The sequence below is a fragment of the Natator depressus genome, chromosome 3 (assembly GCF_965152275.1).
Source record: "Natator depressus isolate rNatDep1 chromosome 3, rNatDep2.hap1, whole genome shotgun sequence".
In the NCBI taxonomy this organism is placed as follows: Eukaryota; Metazoa; Chordata; order Testudines; family Cheloniidae; genus Natator; species Natator depressus.
Window position 1 is genome coordinate 135,297,909 of NC_134236.1, and position 15,881 is coordinate 135,313,789.

The window sequence follows — 15,881 nt, forward strand, 5'->3', positions numbered from 1 at the left end:
CGAGGGAGCAGCCATGCCTCTCAGCTGTGCGTTAGCAATGCGGTGACAATTAAAAGTAACGTGCGCGGTGGCTTTGGCTCGCCTTTGGTTACTCCTGGATTGACCCCGAGGCAGGGCAGGCTCTTGCTAGCGGACAGTTGGAGAATGAGTGGTACTGGGCGAGGCAGCATCACAGGCTCGGCAGGAACACCGTTTCCCCCTAAGTATCTTTCAGCGCTCCCCTTCCACCCTCTGACTTGTTCTGAACACTGCAGATACTAACCAAGCAGCAGTGCTCAGCCTCAAAACTGCAACTGTAGTGCCTATTGCAAAAACAAAATGAAAAGCAAAAACACCCCCTGCTCACAAAAACCCCCAACAACTGCAGGCATTATCATCACTGAAGGTGGATTAGTACTTACATGTTTTCACAAACATCTTTTTTTTCTTCCTTTGCTTTTTAAATGCAGTACATTTTAAAGTGCCCAAGCATTTCTTCCCTCAGTTTGGCTCTGTATTATGAGTGCTGATTATGCTCATTTTGGACTATTTCTCATCAACCACTGCCTTTATTCACCTCATGCACCATCTCCCAAGTGCTATTTATACACAAAGTCCTAGCAAGTTTTACAAATAGGTGTTTTTGAATATTGCTATACACAAATATTTAGGTAGTTTTGAGAGCAGTGTAGACTTTGCGTATGTGTAGACATTGAAACTGTATGGTGTAGCTTAAACTTCATTTTTCTTTTTATTTAGCACAGTCACATTTTGAAAACATTTTTGATTTGTGACAAGTAATGAGAAAAAGGTGCGTGGAAAAAAAGGAGAAACAACTCAAGTAGATGGTATATTGCAGAGCATGTTTGTATCATTTTTCAACATTGTGGAGGCTGGTTTGGATAATTCTCTTATTACATTGTCTGCTTCAAACTGGATTCATTAAAAGAATAATCTACTCTAACTATTTTTTGAATCCATCAAAACATCCGGTCTTGTTGAGAGTACAATTGTTATGCAGTGTTGAAAAAGGGAACACAAAACTGTCCACTTTTTTTCTTGTTAATGTTATGTGGCATGTACTGCAGTCCTGGCAAATAGATTTGAGTTTGCTTTTCAGCTTTCTCTGAAAGAAGATATGGCTTCACAATCTGTGAGAGTTTGGTTGTTGTTTCCTAGTGCTAAAATTGGTACAAATATTTTGGAAGAGTTGTGCACTTACAGGTTTACTGCAGGTTTAAATGTTAAGTTTAGCTCATGGAGGTGTTATCTGAAATGCTTAATGGGGAAACTGAAGCAATGTGCATGCTAATGTCACACTATGTACATATAGGGTAATGTTAAAACTACAGACCCTGACAGGAGCAGCTCATTACGTAAAAGAACACTTCTGATAACGGATGTCCTGCTGTCAATAAAGAGGCAATCCTAGCCTGGGATTATCCTTTAAAAATTCTTAGAATGTTGGCCTGGTAAGAAAATGACCTTGAAGAAGGTGACAAATTGGAGAAGTGGGAAGTTTTTTGATGGAGGAATTTAGACATACAGATAAAAAGGGCATTAGACATTTCCTTTTTTTGTGAAGTTTTGAATTACCAATCTAAAATTGTTTCTATATGGTGACCTGCCTTAATCCTCAATCTACCCCTTTCCCTCCCCGTACACCTGCGCTGGGAACATTTGTATGAAAAGAGATGGAAAACTCATTTGTTTTTTAAACATTAAACAGGCTTCACCCTAATGTAGTCTTAGTTAATTGTTTGAAATTTTTGACTAACCTCCCAGGGCTCAATATTTCATGTGTAATACTTTCTACATGGCATTGATAAAATATTTAGTTTGCAAACTGAATATTTCCTGATAATGAATGCAATTTGGGTGTCTTTATTTTTAATCAATTGGTTATTAGGGATAGAGGGGTGTATTAATGGTTTGGTAGATAAAACATACCATGAAGGACCTAGTCTGTGATCCTCCGTAAAATGGTTTTCTGTGTTCAGGTAATTCCATAGCGGATAATAATCTATAAACCCCACTACACTTCAGTTAGCATTCTTTGCACACTGCTGTATACAATCACTGCTGCATTTTTAAAAGTCACTTTTTAGATGAAATTGGAAAGGTTCTGCAGCATAAATGAAGTTTTGCATTGGAATGTCAGCATCATATGTTAGACATTTTATATTTAAAGAGAGAAAATTGGGGTTTTATTCTTTACAAGTACATTTTTCCCATTGATTTTTTTTTAAAAAATATTTTTTTACATTCAACTAGTAAATTGAGTTTGTGTGTGTCCCCTATATTGATCTATATTTTTGTGTTCCTTTCCTCTCTAGTCTCTCCTACTTCGTCTAATCTCCCTGTTTTTCTTTGTTTGCTGCCTCTTCTTTGGACAAGATGGCTGCATGCATGGCTCCCTGCAAAACTTCTGCTGGTGTGGATTCTTGATTCCTTTTGCAACAAGTCTGATACATCCCATTTAGAGAGGAGAATGTAATCTTTTATTGCCTTGAGTCGCTGGAAGAGCAATGCTAAAATTGCTTTAGAATCCTTGAGACATGGACTAGAATGCTGCTTCTGTATCATTAGGCTAGTCCTCAGGGAAATGTTTTTTAGCCCTATGAATTTCACACCTCAGCATGGACAGTGTTCAGACTCATAACTTTGTTTAACATTCCATTTGGTAATAATCTTATATTAGATATATAATTTTCAGCCAGAAACAAACTCCTCTTTTCTGGCTCCCCTCATCAAATGCATGCATGCAGGTGGGAGGGACTCGGGGGGAGCTTGTGCCCTGCATGGATTTGATGGGAGGAGGGAGAGCCCCCATCTGTATTAATCCTTGTTAATGTTAAGAAACAAAAGAGCATGCATAGTACAAAATAAACATCCACATGTCAGTCTTTACATTCAAGAATATAACCTGTTTATAGCTCATAACATTTAGAAATAACATGAAATTCTTTACCAGGATGTATAATTTGTCTGAAATAAAAGCAATTCAGACTTCCAGGGAAGAAGAACAGAAAATCTTTTCATATTAACAATCAGACTCCTTCCATAATACATATGTGAAAAGGCTGATCTTCTTAGTACAAACCTGGACTAGAGCTGCCAGTTTTGGTTGGAGGTATTCCTGGAGGTTTTATCACATGACAAGCTTTAATTAAAGATTAATCTTTAATTCCTGGAGACTCCAGGACAATCCTGGAGGGTTGACAACCCTAACCTGGACTCTCTAAAACCGTCATAGGAAAGACCTATGGAACAGAGCTATAAACTATCACTGGAACCAAGCTAATCTTAAACTTTCAAGAGGGCGCTAGGTAACTGTATCCTTTGTATTGATTAAAGATGCTTTCAGGCTTTCCAACACCATCACCTCCTGAATTTGATTTAACCTGTGATGTAAACGAAGTTTGGGAGCAATCATATGTCTAAAGTAGGGGGTAATTATGTTGTAATTTAAATGTTCCCAAGGAGCCTCCCCAAAAGCAATAGGGATGACTTTGGTGGGATATCAAGTTCTGTAGCATTTTTTAAAGTTTGAGCTAGATTCTTCTTTCAGATATTTGTAACAGGACACAATTACAACACATGGAAACAAAACCAGCAGTGCTGCAACCCCTCTCAACAGGCTGCAAGGCAGCTAAGATCAATATGCTTGTAATAATGGTGATACCTAAAAGAAAAAAAATAACAACCCGAGCAAATCTCCTTTCTCAAGATCTAACGGAATCATCTCTTTGGAGAATTGCAGGGTTATGAACTTAGTGAGGGCATTTGTGCCACAATGTTTAAGCCTTAACATCTCTTTTCCTTCCAAGCACGTGCCCAGAGTGGATAATGGCATAGCAGATGCCCTGTCTTGTTTTCAGTTCAACAGATTGCGGAGGGCTTGTACCAGGCAGGAGCTAGTGACGAACTTGAGTAGATACTGCTGGTGCTATGGAACCTTGGCATATCAGATTGGCGGTGGCATGCAGATCCTTGGCTCTGGGTACATGGCTCAGCTATGAAGAAAGTTGTAAAAAGTTCTTCCAATTTCAGGATCTGGAATGCTGGTCACTTATATGGCCCATCAGGAAGGGGTGGGTGCTGCAGTACATGGCATTTGCAACCCCGTTGTAGGAGTCCTCAATGATCCTTACATAGTGCAAGGGGCAACCGAGTTCATTTGGGAGGATGGGGGTTCACCTATCAAACTTGGGGTGGGGGGGGCAGGTCATGTTTTGGGCTGCTATACAAAAGGCTATTGGAAGATGTTTAGGAACCTGACTGGGTTGTGGGGGAGGCGGCCAAGGTAATTGCTGGCGCCTCCTTGTGGCGGATGTCCAGTGCAAGTACTCCATAGGGAAGGCATCCAGTGACCAGATAAATGGCCTGGTAAAGGACTTAAAAAAGAGGTGCTGGTTAAAGGAATGGAACAGTGGGGGGTTTGGGGCTCCTATGGTTGGAATGGCAGGGAGCCAACCCCACTTTCTTATAGCCCACCTTATAGCTACGAGTTGGGGGTGGATGGTAAGGTCCCAGCAATGGATATTTCTGGAGGGACCAGGATGGAAAAATGAGGGGGAGATGGTGGAAGCCCCCTGGGTAATTACGGAATAAATAGGGGGTTACCTACATTTGTACATGTTTATCTGCCGGGTAGTACCAGACATCTAATAATGAAGTTGCGGCCTGATTAAATCCATATCAAGTGTCTCCTGTCCTTCTTTCGGTATAGCTGGTCAGTGGAATCTGTGTGTTCCACTCAGTGTTCCACTCTTTACTTAGCCTTTCTTCATTTTGTTGAAAGGGTAATTAGAAATTAAGTAGTATGTTTGTCTTTTAAAAAAAATTAATCTGTTGCTTCTCATTTCCCACCTGAATTTATAGTTCTCCAGTATAGCTCTCAATCTGCCAGTGCCAAAATGTGAAATAGGCCCTTAAAAAGTGTGACAGGGATGCAAAATCAGAGACACAGTTTAAAAAGTACGTCAACAGGAAGCGTGAAATTATGCAGGATTCACTTTTTAAGCATGAATAAAGTACTTTATTACTTCACTGTCAGAATTTAACAATTTGTAACATCATGACAGTAGGAGACCACTAGGTTTTGTGTGGATTTAAGTTTGAGTCTAAAAGAGTGCCATGCCCAGTAACATTTGAGGGCTACAACACCAAGTATTTCAAGATCACATTGGCCTCTATTCAGGAAAGCATTCCTTTCCAGGACAGCAATTAAATGAGATTTAAAGTGAAGCACATACTTAAGTTATGTACTAAAGTGCTGTCCTGAATTGAGGTCTTTCTTTCACAGTAACTACTGTGGAAATACAGGGAAGATAAACAACAGGAGCTGATGCGATCTTCAAGATCTTGCCTTCATGTAAATTGTTACAGATAATAAAAAGGAAAATAAACATGAGCTGAATTTCTTCTAAGTGTATCCTAGAGTGGAAAGCAGTAGTACTGCATTATTTTTCTATAGTGCTTTTCATATACCAGGTATCTTCAAGTGGTTTATGATGATGACTTAGATTCTGGTCATTGCAGTGACCATGTATAAAAACACAGCCACATATATACACTCAGCAAACCTTTCAAAAACAGCCTTGGGTGTTTGAACCAGTTTTATTGAGAGAGTACATTGAGCAGAACACTCTTGTCAATTTTTAAAAGGTACCATTTATGACTCATAATATGTGACTCCTGGATATTCACCGGAGACTGATACGAAGGACCACAAATCAGCATCTCATAAAAGGGATGGAATGGCTAGCATTGCAATGTATCCACCTTCCTCCTTCCAGTACTGCACTGCAGTGTCAGCACTGAATATGAGCTCAGATTCTGATTTGGAATTGAGCTGAATGGACTATAAGTAGTGAACAACTTATCCAACAAATTTAGCCCTCTTTTGTTTGTGAACTATATGCAAAAAATACCTTGATTTCTTACAAACTGGTTCAAGTATTTGAACACTTGATGTGAACATTGGAATTTTCTTACTGGACCATACCAGTGATCAATCTACTTCACTGCCCTATTTGTCAGAGTTGCCTTTATCAGCTGCTTCAAAGAGAGGTTCAAGAAAGTTGCTTTCCAATCCTCATCAGTTATGTCCTGAGGTATGAGGATTTCTATTCCTTTTAATATATAAATATATATTAAAATCTGCCATGTATGGAGTTCATTGTTGGATCAAGGGCTTGGGTGGGGCTTCTCACAGGAGTTAAAAGCTATAGGATTTAAAAGAACTCTACTAGCTTGTAAATTAGTCGGTTTCAAAATATGAGTTTAATGCAGTTTCAGTGTTGCATCTGCTTATGAGTTCCCCTGCCAAGTGTTGTGGTTTTACACAGTCACCTATCATTTTTTTAAAAGTTGGTTTTCTCACCGCTGTTGCTGTATGAAAGGTACACACAAAGGTCCTGATTCAGAAAAGTACTTAAGGTGCTTTTTTGCATAAGGATAGATTTAAGCATATGCTTAAGTGCTTTTCTGAATCAGGACCAAAGAGGGGAAACTGACTAGATGGGGAAACATTGAAAATGACTCTACACAAAGTGATGTCAAATGTACAAGTAAAATAAACTAAAAAATGCAGATTTTTTTTCTATAATTTTTCAGTTACAGGTGTTACTTGTTACAATAGTAGGTTAAACAATGTCAGGCAGGAAATGTAAGTTTATGGTGTTCCTTTCAAATTACTTCTAAAATATTGCTTGAATTTCCTGAATTGACTAAGTCATTTGGGGTTTGGATTTGGTTTTGTGAGGGGTGTATGAGAGTGTTTGGGGGAGAGGGGGATGGCATCTTTGCAATCACTCAAAACTGGACCTTGTTATAATTTCTAATAAAAATGGAGTGATTCAAATTGGATTTTTTGTCCATTGTTTCAATATTGTTAATGATTGAGCAGTTTTCGCTAAGCTTTAAAATTAATTCATCCTAATGAAATGTGTGAGAGGAGTTCAGATTTGTCTTGGTGTGACTTTGTTTCAGTTTGACTGGCTGGTGATGAAACAAGTCGGTAGTGTTCTTCCTGCAGTGTGCAATTGTGCCTCTCTAAATCTTACTTTGCTGATTTGTACACAAAACCAGCCATCTGTCTCCATTTCACTCAGCAAATATTTAATAGCAGATGCTGTAATGAGGTCTCATATTATGAAGATCCATTAACTTCCACAAAAATACACCATGGTATATTTATTAGTCTATTATGAGGTATTGACATAAATCATTAACACTAACCTACGCTATGAACAAAATACACCTTGTGATATAGTGTCACTGCTTTTAATGTTTGTTTTGCTTACTAATTTGTAAAATATATTAAGTTGCAGTGGGTCTTACAGTCAGCATGAGTTAGTGACGTTCTATTATATGTATTAAGAGTAAAATTTTGGTTCAATTGAAGTCAATGGCAAAACTCTTATTGACTTCAGTAGAGCTAGGATTTTAACCTAAGACTCTTGTTTGCAGGCAGAATGCCTAGAAATGTACTCACAGTACTTATTATTATTCTATAAATATAATCTCAATTCTGGCAAATCCAATAAACATACCATGGAAAGACCCCAAATCTGCCAATATGGATTGATGAGATTTCTTTTATGGCTTATCTGATGAATCCCTTAGTGCAGCAGTTCTGGGAAAATTAAGCTGTGTATGTTTTCTGAGATGGATTTCCCTTTCACTGTAAAGTGGAAGTAAAAACAGAGCAATTTTATTTGTGTTTTGAAAAAGTTAAGAGGTTGATTCTGTACCATCAAAGTCAATGGGAATTTTGCTGTTGACTACAATGTAAGAAAGATCAGACCCTTAAATCTTGTCCGGAGGTAATAAATAACTTTTTGGGGTGATATTTTCCAGACTTGGTTTCTGTGCAGAGGACAATGTTTTTAAGTATGAGGAAAAAGGTCAGGGCCACTTTTCAGAATGAGTGGAATAGAAATAAAAAATCACAAGTATTGGAGTGGTTAAGCCATGAATTGGTTTCCTTGTACCTCCAGTACTGATGCATCTGTGCCGTTGTAAGATCTCTCATGTAGCTGCTGGGTGCTGATGTGAGAGGACTCTCCCATCAATATAATTAAACCATCCCCAATGAGCACTGGTAGCTATGTCGGCAGGGGAAGCTCTCCTGCCAACATAGCGCTGTGCACACTGCCACTTATGCTGGCAAAACTTATGGTGGTCAGGGGATGTGTTTTTTTCACACCCCTGAGTAACATAAGTTTTGCCGACATAAGTGGTAGTGTAGACATGGCCTTGGTGTCTACCTTTTGAGGAACAGAATGGGGTGGAAAGAAAAGAGAGGCACTGACACTACTCATTTTCTTAAATTTTTAGGGTGGGGGTGCGGGGATGGAGCTGTACAAGGAAATTAGCTCATAGCTGATCTTTTAAAAGTACTCACCAAGGTAAGGGCTTTTCTACACTACAAAGTTAGTCAATGTAAGGTAGCTTATGTCAACCTAACTATGGAGGCGTACATGCTACAATGCTCCTTCCGCTGCTCTAATTCACCTGCTACACCAAGCTAATAAAACCCCCTGGACAAGAGGCATCGTGCCTAGGATGATGTAGTTAGAGCGACACAGTCTCAGTGTAGACACTGTGTCGCTTGCATCGACCTACGTGGCCTCCAGAAGGTGTTGCACAATGCCCACCATGACCGCTCTGGTCACTGTTTCGAACTCTTCTGCCTTGTAGCCAGGTACACAGATATGTGTTCTTTTCCTTTTAAAGCCCCAGGAAGTTTTGAAATTGCTCTTCCTGTTTGCTCGGAGTGGAGGACTAACAAAACTACTGTCCAGCTGAGCATGCCAGCTCCATGCAGAAAACTCACTCCTGCCTGGAGTGCACCAGAGGCGGTGGATCTCCTGGGTCTGTGGGGTGAGGAGGCTGTGCAATTGCAGCTCCACTGCAGCTGCAGAAACGATATCTGTGGCCAGATCGCTCGGGGCATGGAGAAGAAGGGCTATTACAGGGACACGTGGCAGTGCCATGTAAAAAATCAAGGAGCTGAGGCAGGTATACTGGAAGGCAAGAGAGGCAAATAGTCGCGCTCTAGTGTGGAGCCACAGACATGCTGCTTCTAAAAGGAGCTGCGCAGCATCATCGGCGGTGACTCCATCTCCACTGCCAAGAGCCCCATGGATACTTCAGGGGGTGAGGGGGGGACTGGAGTCCCTAGCCACTGGAGTGAACCCTGAGGATGACATGCTGGATGAGGAAGTGGAGGCAGAAGAGGAGGGGGGGCAGACAACAGGGAGATCTGGTGGTGTGGGGAGCCAGGACCTCCTTTTGACTCCAGAGCAGTCTAGCCACTCCCAGCAGTCCAGCTGTGCTGAGCCTAATGCAGGGGAGGGAACCTCTGGTAAGTACTCAGTTTGCTTCAATACTGCAGGGACGCATCTGTTCACGTACTGCTTTTTTAATCAGGCTTGAAGAGATAGTGAAATAACCAATATGGGTATAGTTGCTATTTGTTTCTCATTCCCCTGTACAGCTAGGTAGAGGGGGCCCTGCAGAAAAGTTTGTTTATGCACACTGGGATGTCACGTGAATCCTCCATAAAGATCTCTAGGAAACTTTCTTGGAGGTAATCTTTAGTCCTCTGCTGAAGGTCTCTTGGGAAGCCTGTCTTGTTTCTTCCTCCACGGTAGGACACTTGCCCGCGCCACTTGGCAATGACTTCAGCAGACACTATTGCAGCACACAGGCTAGCAGCATTTGGACCCAGTCTGCAGCCACACTCATGCAGAAGTGCTCCCTTGCAGTCTTGATTACCCTCACTAGTGAGATACTAGCTACAGTTACCACTGGCCCAGGAAAACGGTGCTAGTATTCAGTACAATAATCCAGTGCAATCCCCCCGCCCCATGTCCCAATTTATCCCCAGTGCCAGTATTTAATACAATAGCCCTATGTGCTTGTATTGATAATCCAGTGCTACCCCCACCTCTGATTTGTCCCAATTCATTCCTTCCTCCCCCTCCCCCCATGGGCCATACTTATCACGGCTGAGGCTACCACTGTACTCTATGACTTTCAAGAGAAAGTGAGAAAGTTGTTCTTGTAATTTGTTTGGATCCAGTGTTGGAAGTGCACTGACAATAGGACCGCTGTCCATTGTTTCTTTAGCAGCTGCAGATGTGGCCTTGAAGGTCTCTTCATGCACACTGGCGGAGCGGCTCGGCTAGATCAGGAGAAGAAAGAAGAGGTCTAAGGAAGACATGTTCCAGGAGGTGCTGCAATCAGTGAGAAAATGTGGAGGGATACTGAGGAAAGGAAGCAGGGCCAGGGCCAGATAATAATGTTGCTCAGGGAGCAAATAGACATGTTGCAGTCGCTGATTGAATTTCAGGCTGAACACATCTGTGCTCACCTCCTCTTGCAGCCCATAGAGAACTGCATTTTAGGACCTCCCGACAACCTTCCCCCATTCCACATATCCTCTGTGGCTGCAGCAGTACCCCAGGCACTCCACCCCATGGGAGATTATGCACAATGACAGCAGGACAGACACCCCGCTGTGAGAGCCTCATTGGCATATGTGCTTGAGAATTCAGTGTCCCTTCCCCTTTAAAGATACTTTTCCTTGTGTGTATGACATTTACCTCAGCATGACATTGGTATGTTTGGATGGGTGTGGAATAAAAATCAATTTATGGAAAGTGACTGAATCTTTATTATTCTCCAACACATGGTAACTGCTGCTAACATTCACAGACAGTAGCAATAGGTGCATTTGCATTGTTACAGTAGTGCACACACAGCAATCATTACAAGGTTCATACCACGGTGGAAAAAACTAGTGTCAGACTCAACATATTACAGCAACACTTACTACCGTGGCTCATCATTAAAATGCTCCTTCAAAGACTCTCTGATCTGAATAGCTCCCCTTTGAGCCCCTCTAATAGCCCTGGTATCTAGCTGCTCAGAATCAGCAGACAACCATTCAATTTTCACGTGTCACCCCTGGGGAAACTTCTCCCACTTTGCTTCACAGATACTATGAAGTGCACAGCAGGCAGCTATGCCCAGGGGGATATTGCCATCACTGAGGTCTCGCCTGCTGAGGAGACAGCACCGGTGACCCTTAAGTCACCAAAGGCACATTCAGCAGTCATTCTGCAGCTACTGAGCCTGTTGTTAAAGCGCTCCTGCTGAGCCAGTCATGAGCCATGGGAGCAAGGGATAGGCTGGGTCTCCCAGGATCACTGTTGGCATTTCCACATCCCCAATGGTAATCCTCTGGTCTGGAAAGAAAGCCCCCTGCTTGCAGCTTTCTGTACAGGCCTGTGTTCCTAAAGATGTGTGCATCATGCACCTTCCCTAACCAGCCCACGTTGATATTGGTGAAATGACCCTGGTGATCCACCAGTGCTTGCAATACCATAGAAAAGTAGCCCTTTCTGTTGATGTACTCCATCACAGAAGAACATAAGAATGGCCATACTGGGTCAGACCAAAGGTCCATCCAGCCCAGTATCCTGTCTATCGACAGTGGCCAACGCCAGGTGCCCCAGAGGGAGTGAACCTAACAGGTAATGATCTAGTGATCTCTCTCCTGCCATCCATCTCCACCCTCTGACAAACAAGAGCAAGGGACACCATTCCTTACCCATCCTGGCTAATAGCCATTAATGGACATAGCCTTCATGAATTTATCTAGTTCTCTTTTAAACCCTGTTATAGTCCTAGCCTTCTCAACCTCCTCAGGCAAGGAGTTCCACAGGTTGACTGTGCGCTGAGTGAAGAAGAACTTCCTTTTATTTGCTTTAAACCTGCTACCCATTAATTTCATTTGGTGGCCCCGAGTTCTTATATTATGGGAACAAGTAAATAACTTTTCCTTGTTCACTTTCTCCACCCCACCCATGATTTTATATACCTCTATCGTATCCCCCTTAGTCTCCTCTTTTCCAAGCTGAAAAGTCCTAGCCTCTTTAATCTCTCCTCACATGGGACCTGTTCCAAACCCCTAATCATTTTAGTTGCCCTTTTCTGAACCTTTTCTAATGCCAGTACATCTTTTTTGTGATGAGGGGACCACACCTGTATGCCGTATTCAAGATGTGGGCGTACCATGGATTTATATAAGGGCAATAAGATATTCTCCATCTTATTCTCTATCCCTTTTTTTAATGATTCCTAACATCCCATTCGCTTTTTTGACTGCCGCTGCACACTGCGTGGATGTCTTCAGAGAACTATCCACGATGACTCCAAGATCTTTCTCCTGATTAGTTGTAGCTAAATTAGCCCCTCATCATATTGTATGTGTAGTTGGGGTTATTTTTTTCCCATGTGCATTACTTTACATTTATCCACATTAATTTTCATTTGCCATTTTGTTGCCCAGTCACTTAGTTTTGTGAGATCTTTTTGAAGTTCTTCACAGTCTGCTTTGGTCTTAACTGTCTTGAGCAGTTTAGTATCATCTGCAAACTTTGCCACCTCACTGTTTACCCCTTTCTCCAGATCATTGATGAATAAGTTGAATAGGATTGGTCCTAGGACTGACCCTTGGGGAACACCACTAGTTACCCCTCTCCATTCTGAAAATTTACCATTTATTCCTACCCTTTGTTCCCTGTCTCTTAACCAGTTCTCAATCCATGAAAGGATCTTCCCTCTTATCGCAGGAAAACTTAATTTACGTAAGAGCCTTTGGTGAGGGACCTTGTCAAAGGCTTTCTGGAAATCTAAGTACACTATGTCCACTGGATCCCCCTTGTCCACATGTTTGTTGACCCCCTCAAAGAACACTAATAGATTAGTAAGACATGATCTCCCTTTACAGAAACCATGTTGACTTTTGCACAACAATTTATGTTCTTCTATGTGTCTGACAATTTTATTCTTTACTATTGTTTCCACTAATTTGCCCGGTACTGACGTTAGACTTACTGGTCTGTAATTACCAAGATCACCTCTAGAGCCCTTCTTAAATATTGGCGTTACATTAGTTATCTTCCAGTCATTGGGTACAGTAGCTGATTTAAAGGACAGGTTACAAACCATAGTTAATAGTTCCGCAATTTCACATTTGAGTTCTTTCAGAACTCGTGGGTGGATGCCATCTGGTCCCGGTGACTTGTTACTGTTAAGTTTCTCAATTAATTCCAAAACCTCCTCTAGTGACACTTCAGTCCGTGACAATTCCTCAGATTTGTCACCTATAAAAGACAGCTCAGGTTTGGGAATCTCCCTAGCATCCTCAGCCATGAAGACTGAAGCAAAGAATTCATTTAGTTTCTCTGCAATGACTTTATCATCTTTAAGTGCTCCTTTCGTATCTCATAGACTCATAGATATTAAGGTCAGAAGGGACCATTATGATCATCTAGTCTGACCTCCTGCACAATGCAGGCCACAGAATTTCACCCGCCCACTCCTGCAATAAACCTCTCATCTATGTCTGAGCTATTGAAATCCTCAAATCATGGTTTAAAGACTTCAAGGTGCAGAGAATCCTCCAGCAAGTGACCTGTGCCCCATGCTACAGAGGAAGGCGAAAAACCTCCAGGGCCTCTTCCAATCTGCCCTGGCGGAAAATTCCTTCCCGATCCCAAATATAGCAATCAGCTGAACCCTGAGCATGTGGGCAAGTCACCAGCCAGATACCCGGGAAGGAATTCTCTGTAGTAACTCAGATCCCACCCCATCTAACATCCCATCACAGGCCATTTGGCCTATTTACCATGGTAAATAGTTAAAGATGAATTAATTGCCAAAATCATGTTATCCCATCATACCTTCTCCTCCATAAACTTATCGAGTTTAGTCTTAAAGCCAGATAGGTCTTTTGCCTCCACTGCTTCCCTTGGAAGGCTATTCCAGAACTTCACTCCTCTGATGGTTAGAAACCTTTGTCTAATTTCAAGTCTAAACTTCCCGATGGCTAGTTTATATCCATTTGTTCTTGTGTCCACATTGGTACTTAGGTTAAATAATTCCTCTCCCTCTCCGGTATTTATCCCTCTGATATATTTATAGAGAGCAATCATATCTCCCCTCAACCTTCTTTTGGTTAGGCTAAAGAAGTCAAGCTCCTTGAGTCTCCTTTCATAAGACAGGTTTTCCATTCCTCGAATCATCCTAGTAGCCTTTCTCTGTATCTGTTCCAGTTTGAATTCATCCTTCTTAAACATGGGAGACCAGAACTGCACACAGTATTCCAGATGAGGTCTCACCAGTGCCTTGTATAACGGTATTAACACCTCCTTATCTCTACTGGAAATACATCGCCTGATGCATCCCAAGACCGCATTAGCTTTTTTCACGGCCATATCACACTGGCGGCTCATAGTCATTCTGTGGTCAACCAATAATCCAAGGTCCTTCTTCTCCTCCGTTACTTCTAATTGATGCGTCCCCAGCTTATAACTAAAATTCTTGTATTTAATCCCTAAATGCATAACCTTACACTTCTCACTATTAAATTTCATCCTATTACTATTACTCCAGTTTACAAGGTCATCCAGATCCTCCTGTATGATATCCTGGTCCTTCTCTAAATTGGCAATACCTCCCAGCTTTGTATCATCTGCAGACTTTATTAGCACATTCCCACTTTTTGTGCCGAGGTCATTAATAAAAAGATTAAATAAGATTGGTCCCAAAACCGATCCCTGAGGAACTCCACTGGTAACCTCCCTCCAGCGTGACAGTTCACCTTTCAGTATGACCCGCTGTAGTCTCCCCTTTAACCAATTCCTCATCCACCTTTCAGTTTTCATATTGATCCCCATCTTTTCCAATTTAACTGATAATTCCCCATGTGGCACTGTATCAAACGCCTTACTGAAATCTAGGTAAATTAGATCCACTATGTATTCTTTGTCTAAAAAATCTGTTACTTTCTCAAAGAAGGAGATCAGGTTAGTTTGGCATGATCTACCTTTTGTAAAACCATGTTGTATTTTGTCCCATTTACCATTGACCTCAATGTCCTTAACTACTTTCTCCTTCAAAATTTTTTCTCGATCGTCCAGGGGCCCCACTGGTTGTTTAGCAGGCTTCCTGCTTCTGACGTACTTAAAAAACATTTTGTTATTACCTTTTGAGTTTTTGTCTAGCTGTTCTTCAGACTCCTTTTTGGCTTTTCATATTACATTTTTACATTTAATTTGGCAGTGTTTATGCTCCTTTCTATTTACCTCACTAGGATTTGACTTCCACTTTTTAAAAGATGCCTTTTTATCTCTCACTGTTTCTTTTACACGGTTGTTAAGCCACGGTGGCTCATTTTCAGTTCTTTTACTGTGTTTTTAATTTGGGGTATACATTTAAGTTGAGCCTCTATTATGGTGTCTTTGAAAAGTGCCCAAGTAAGGGATTTCACTCTAGTCACTGTACTTTTTAATTTCTGTTTAACTAACCTCCTCATTTTTGCATAGTTCCCCTTTCTGAAATTAAATGCCACAGTGTTGGGCTGTTGAGGTGTTCCACCCACAGGAATGTTAAATGTTATTAAATCATGGTCACTGTTTCCAAGCAGTCCTGTTATAGTTACCTATTGGACCAGATCCTGCACTCCACTCAGGACTAGATCGAGAGTTGCCTCTCCCCTTGTGGGTTCCTGTACCAGCTGCTCCAAGAAGCAGTCATTTAAAGTATCGAGAAATTTTGTCTCTGCATTTCATCCTGGGGTGACATGTACCTAGTCAATATGGAGATAATTGAAATCCCCCACTACTATTGAGTTTTTTATTTTGATAGCCTCTCTAATCTCCCTTAGCATTTCATCATCACTATCACTGTCCTGGTCATTGATAATAGATCCCTACTGTTATATTCTTATTAGAGCATGGAATTACTATCCATAGAGATAGTATTACTACCACAAGGTGGTCTGGGGCCAAAATAGGGATATGCGTGCCATCTATTGC

At 41.4% G+C, this 15,881-nt stretch overlaps 1 protein-coding gene across 1 annotated transcript in view; it reads left to right on the top strand.

Moving 5' to 3' along the window:
• RYR2 (ryanodine receptor 2) overlaps positions 1-15,881 on the top strand; it is a 698,126-nt gene that overhangs the window by 876 nt on the left and 681,369 nt on the right. The gene's annotated exons all lie outside the window — the stretch shown is intronic.